The 5978-nt window shown below is 39.0% G+C and overlaps 1 long non-coding RNA gene across 1 annotated transcript; it reads left to right on the plus strand.

Annotated features, from left to right (window-relative positions):
* The first annotated feature begins 769 nt into the window (after positions 1-769).
* Positions 770-2998, plus strand: LOC128544472 (uncharacterized). Its single transcript, XR_008365798.1, has 3 exons — positions 770-1011; positions 1684-1797; positions 2694-2998. It is a non-coding gene; the product is annotated as an uncharacterized LOC128544472 (long non-coding RNA).
* Positions 2999-5978: the final 2980 nt, after the last annotated feature.

Genomic DNA, 5978 nt, shown 5'->3' on the forward strand with positions numbered 1-5978 from the left:
GATCACATGTGTGTGCACGCAAGGCATTTTTATTTTTTGTTATTATTTTGTGTCCAAGTGTAGTGACTGTTATTTAGCAACTGTACTGCAACAATAGACTCCGTGAAAAAAAAAGGTTAAAAAGGCTGTAGCACTGTGAAAGATGAATCTGGTTAACGACAATGCAATGTCACATTTCCGGGAAATCCCCAATAAGAGGAAAAACAAGTGTCATTAGAGAGGTTCCTTGATGAAGATTCCAGTTTCCAGAGTCTTTGACTCTGTCTCATAAAGCAGTGATTCCTTTAGTGTGTATGGGTGTGTGTGCATGAAAGTCATCCTACACAGTAACCCCTCTCCTCTCCTCTCTTTGGTCTCAATCACTACAGCTACGATTCTTTTCACGTTAAAGATAACGTGCAGGTAAATTTTTTTATTTTTACTTTATATTTCGTATTAATCATTTTTATATGAATATTTTCGGATTGTGGAATGATCCATCAAAGTTCCCATTATTTCTTATGGGAAAATACACTTTGATATACAAGTGCTTTGATTATATAAGCCCACTTCTGGAACAAATTATGCTCGCAATCCAATGTTTAACTGTACTAGTAATAAACCGTGTCTAATCAACAATAAGCATGTGATGCTTAATAAGACCTTTGTTTTCTGAGACCTGAACCTGCTGTTTCTGGTTTTCCGTTTCTGATGTGCCATTGTGTTTTTGATTTGTTCATGTGTTTTACACCAGTAGTTTATTGTGATATGTTTATTTCCAAGCTGCAGTTGTGGTGTCCTCAGTGAAAGTGTGGTGCAGCTGTTCGTCTTTTGATGTCACAAAGGCATACTGTACTGCTGAAGGAGAAAACCTCCTTTTTATCTGGAAAACTAATTTAAATTCACGTACTCAGCTAGAGGATGTGAACAGGACTTTACTGATGGATAAAAACCCTTATGGAAACATTACCTGCCATGTAGAAAACCATGTCAGCTATGCACGCAACACTATTGAGCTACTCCCATGTCCAGGTAACTCTCTATGTTTTTAACTCTCTATGTTTTTTTATGGGCTAAAAATCCTGTTAGAAACAAAAAGTTGTAAAAATTATACACACATAAAGAATGCAGTAAGGTGTTATGGCAGATAATGTATATTGAGTCTCCTGGACTAAAAGATTTATTCACAAACAATCCAACATTATTTGAATGATTATTTAAAACAGAACCCAATAAGATGTGTGGTTGGTTAGCTTCTCAGAAATATTTACCTGGTATTTGTTTGAGACAGCATATACACATTAGGACTGGTGTCCAGAGGGATGCTTTTTACTTTGATGTGTGCAAGTAGGGAGTGGTCCAATATGAAGCTATAGCTACAGAATTAACATGATCATTTAACACACATACAACACAACTCCTTGTTACCTCCTTGTTACCTGTCTGGTACCTGTCTGGTCAGGGTTACTGTACTTTAATGTAGGATACTAGATTAGATAGTATATACAAAGCTTGTTATTTTGGCCCAAATTCCTAACATGCATTTAGATACATTAAAACCAGAGAACAATTCTACTTATGGTATCAGCTGACATGAAATGAGAAAACTTAAACAGACATTAGAAACAGAACTTTTACTGTTTCACATTACTGTAAATACTGTTACAATTCTTCTCTCTCTCTCTCTCTCTCTCTCTCTCTCAGCTTTCACAGTGTTTTTGTCTGTGTGGCTTTTTGAAGTCATCATTCTTCTATCACTAATTGTGGGAGCATTTTATATCTACACTAGACTCTACAAGAAACTGACAGTAACACAGAGTAAGAGTTTAATCCTTAATATCATGGAAAATGCAAATATTATGCAATACAGTGGAACCTTGGATTATGAGCATAATTGTTCCGGAAGCGGGTTCGTTCATAAAAACACTTGTGAATTAAAGTGAATTCCGCATAAGAAATAATGAAAACTCAGATTATTCATTCCACAACCCCAAAAAAATAATATATAAAAAAATATATACAAAATTATAAAGTAAAAATAAAACAAATTAACCAGCATTTTACCTTTACCTAAAAGTACAAATAAATCCTGATAGATAAGTGTTTCAGTTTGTGTTTGTGCACGCATGTGCTGTGTATGTGTGTCTATTAGAGGTTAAAAATCCATTTTCTCTCTCTCGCTCAGCCTGCACTGTTTTTTTTTTGTGTGTGTGCGCATGTCATTAGACACTGTGCCCCTCTCCTCCTCCTCTCGTCTTCACTCTCTCTCTCACACACACACACACACACACACACACACACACACTAAAGAAAACAAGGCTCTGCCACGATTCTTTTCAAAGGTAAAGTGCAGGTTAATTTGTTTTATTTGTACTTTACAGCAGTGATTCTGCTGTGTATGTGTGTGTGAGAGTTAGAGAGGTTGAAGATCCATCCGAGAAGAGGAGGGGAGGGGCACAGGGTCTAATGACACACACACACACACACACACACACACACACACACACACACACACACACACACACACACAGTGTAGGCTCACAGAGAGTGAGAAAGAGAAAATAGATCTTTAACCTCTATAATGACACTTGCTTTTGCTTTACATGCGTGCACATTTAAAATCCGAGGTTTTGCTGTATTTAAGTTAAAAATGTAATGTATAAAGCATCCATTGTGATTTGAAGTGCAGTGATGAGCTTAATTTCTTCCCACAGATCAGGAACTTTGTAAACCCGAAGTAGGATCAGAAGAATCAGTCCATGGTTGATCTCCTTCATACAGCAACTAAACGACCCTTAACCACCAGATAATGTATAACCATCAATAACTGATGGGTTACAGAGAAATCCAGTTTTATTTGTCAATCCACATCTAGTTTGTAGCACTGCCACATAAAGGGCACTTTTATAAGGCGAAAGTACGTCGGCCCAAATGATAAAATAAGCTGCAGCGCCTTATTAATTTTTCAGCGCCTTATTAATTTTTCAAAAACTATGAATGTTTCGAAAAACAAGTTTTCAGAAACTAAACAAAGCTTCACGATTCCTTCAGATTTGTTATATTTCTTTTTTGGATAAGCCTATTTAATATTGTATAATACTGCAGTGTGTACATGCAGCTTATTTGTTTGAATTTTTTTTTCTAGCCTTTTTTTTTATAATAAATGAACAATTTGAGAGCAAAATGTGCTAAATGGATGTATGATGATAATAAAATGAAATGTGATAAATTGAGTCATTTTTTGGCTTTTACTTATTTTAGCAAATTATTATTCTGTGGCACGATATTGCCTATAACAAAATGTTAAATTCGAAATACGCTGCAGTATAAAAATGTATTTTATAAGGGTTAAACTCCCAAGTTTTGAGCAAAGCATGACCAAAGCATAGCCATCAGATTTTCGCAGTTTTGGTCATTGAAAATTAAATTTCTGGAAAACTTTGTCCAAAGTGAAGATTTTCCAAAACTCCGTTTTCAGTGGTGTTGTGTGGACAGGGGAAACAGATATTTTGGCTTGTTGTAACGTCACCTTGTGCCGATAATGTAATTATCTGTGTGCTAGTCTCCTTGATTTGACGTCAGCTTTGTTTATAAGGATATTTTGTGCAATGGTGGATGTATGTACAGTAAACTAGGGACTATTACTATAAAAAGTAAAACTGTACAAAGCGGTCAAAGTCAAAGGCTCGATGGTGACAGAAAGTCACCCAGTAAGATGCATTACGAGAAATTTGTTATTTTTTAAAAGGCTTTCACCTCATCTCACAGTTGAGCAGAATGAAATCAGAGCACAAACACCAGATTCAGATGTGCTCCAGGACAATGTACCGCAAGGCTTTTCTCATATATCTAAGGATGTTACAGCACACAGTCCCAGTTGAAGGCCAAGCAAACTCCAGATGTTAATTTTTGTGATTGTAGATAAGAAAAGGCTTTTTTCTTGTATGTCTCCCAAACAGCTTGTTGGCATGAAGATAGCAGCTGATGGTTGTTATGGAGACTTTGTGACCCCAAGGTGCCACTCTTTGATGCAGTTCTCTAATGGCGCTTTTCCACTGCGGGGTACGACTCGGCCCGGCACGGCTCGGCACGGCACGGCACGGCACCGTACGGCTCAGTTCGACTCGGTTTGCGTTTCCACTGCAGTTTAGTACCGCTTTAGAGTGGCGGGGATTATTCACGTGTCGTTATAGTTGCGCCGCCTCTACTGCCGTGACATCATCTAAACGCGCCACAACAAACACACAACAATGGAGCATATCGACGGAATGGTGTTCTTCATTCTCGGCATGTGGATGTTTTTAACAGCAAGACGAAGGAGTTTGTTTCAAAAGAGGCTGATGGCAGCCAAAGAAAACACAGCTAAAAAAGACAAGAGAGTTTGGGAACTTTTACAACAACACGCAAACAACGACAACTTTTTAGCTCGACGACGCGCAAGGGTAAGCATCTAAAAAAAAAAGCACATCACTAGCTAACTTTTATCACTGTTGCAAAGCATATAATGAACTTAACTGCCAGTGTAACATTAAAATGCAGGTTCTGTATGTTACAGATCTTCCACATTTTGCAAAAAAGTCGCCGCAACAGACCATCTGTTTGGACATTTAACAGTGTGGTGGGATGTGATTGTTCCCGGTTTTACAAACACTCAGTGGCTGAAGAACTTTAGAATGTCTGAAGAAACATTTATCCACTTATGCAACAAGTGCATAAGTGTCCAGCGATGGAGAGACGGGACACAAACTTCTGCGTGTGTGTACCTTTAAAGAAAATAATAGCCATCGCACTGTGGAAGCTTGCAACCGGTGCTGAGTACCGAGTACAGGACATCTTTTTGGTGTAAGCATAACAACTGTGTGTCGGTGTGTTCAGGAGTTCTGTGCAGCAGCAGAAACCCTTTTGGTGACAGAGCTAATTTGTTATCCAGATCAGGGAAAAGGTTAAAAAAATGGCTGCCTACATTGAGACCAGGTGGGGGCTCCCACACTGTATTGGTGCTATTGATGGATCACACATCCCCATCATAGCACCAGAAGAATATCACTGTGACTATTTCAACTGTAAAGGCTGGCACTCCATCATCCTTCAAGGTGTTGTGGATAGAAAGGGACTTTTCTGGAATGTTTTCACAGGACTGCGTGGAAGCCTGCATGATGCTCGGGTTTTGAGACTGTCAACACTGTGGAAGTTGGCAAGCCGTGGAAACCATATACTGTACCAGCTAACACCAGAAACATAGGTGGGGTGACTGCTGGCTACTACATTCTAGGAGACTCTGCCTATCCCTTGCAGAACTGACTCTTAAAACCATTCATTGACACTGGACACCTGACAGCAGAACAGCAGGTCTACAACATGAAAATCTGCAGAGCACGTGTAGTTGTTGAAAATGCCTTTGGTCGATTAAAAGGAAGAAGGCGATGCATTATGAAAAGAAATTGACTGTGCTGTCAACCTTGTGAAGTCCATGGTGCTGACATGTTTTGCTCACATAACCTTTGTGAGAGTCATGGTGAGGCCTATGAGAATGCTTGAGTTTACCCCCAGCAGCAGAGGCTGTGGTGGCAGTGCCACAGGCTGTAGAGGAGGAGGGCAGGGATGTCCATGCAGGTCTGATGCGTTACTTGAGTAGCTAACTATTCACGTAGCATTTTCTATAAAGTGTATTATCAATAAATTTTTAAACAACTTTTCAAACTTTACAATGTATTCCTGTGGCAGCTACTGAGGAATAAAGTTGATGGGCCATACAATGAAACTTTGGGAAAGAGTAGTGAAAGTTAGGTTAAGGGCAGAGCTGACCGTTTATAAGCAGCAATATGGTTTCATGCCTAGAAAGGGAACAATGGATGCAGTATTTGCTTTGAGGATGCTGATGGAGAAGTACTGTACAGAAAAGGTAACAGTGAGTTGCATTCTGTCTTTGTAGATTTTGAGAAAGCGTATGACAGGGTGCCGAGAGAGGAGCTGTGGTATTGTATGAGGAATTTTGCAAT

This window comes from Clarias gariepinus, chromosome 16 (assembly GCF_024256425.1).
Source record: "Clarias gariepinus isolate MV-2021 ecotype Netherlands chromosome 16, CGAR_prim_01v2, whole genome shotgun sequence".
Taxonomy (NCBI): domain Eukaryota; kingdom Metazoa; phylum Chordata; class Actinopteri; order Siluriformes; family Clariidae; genus Clarias; species Clarias gariepinus.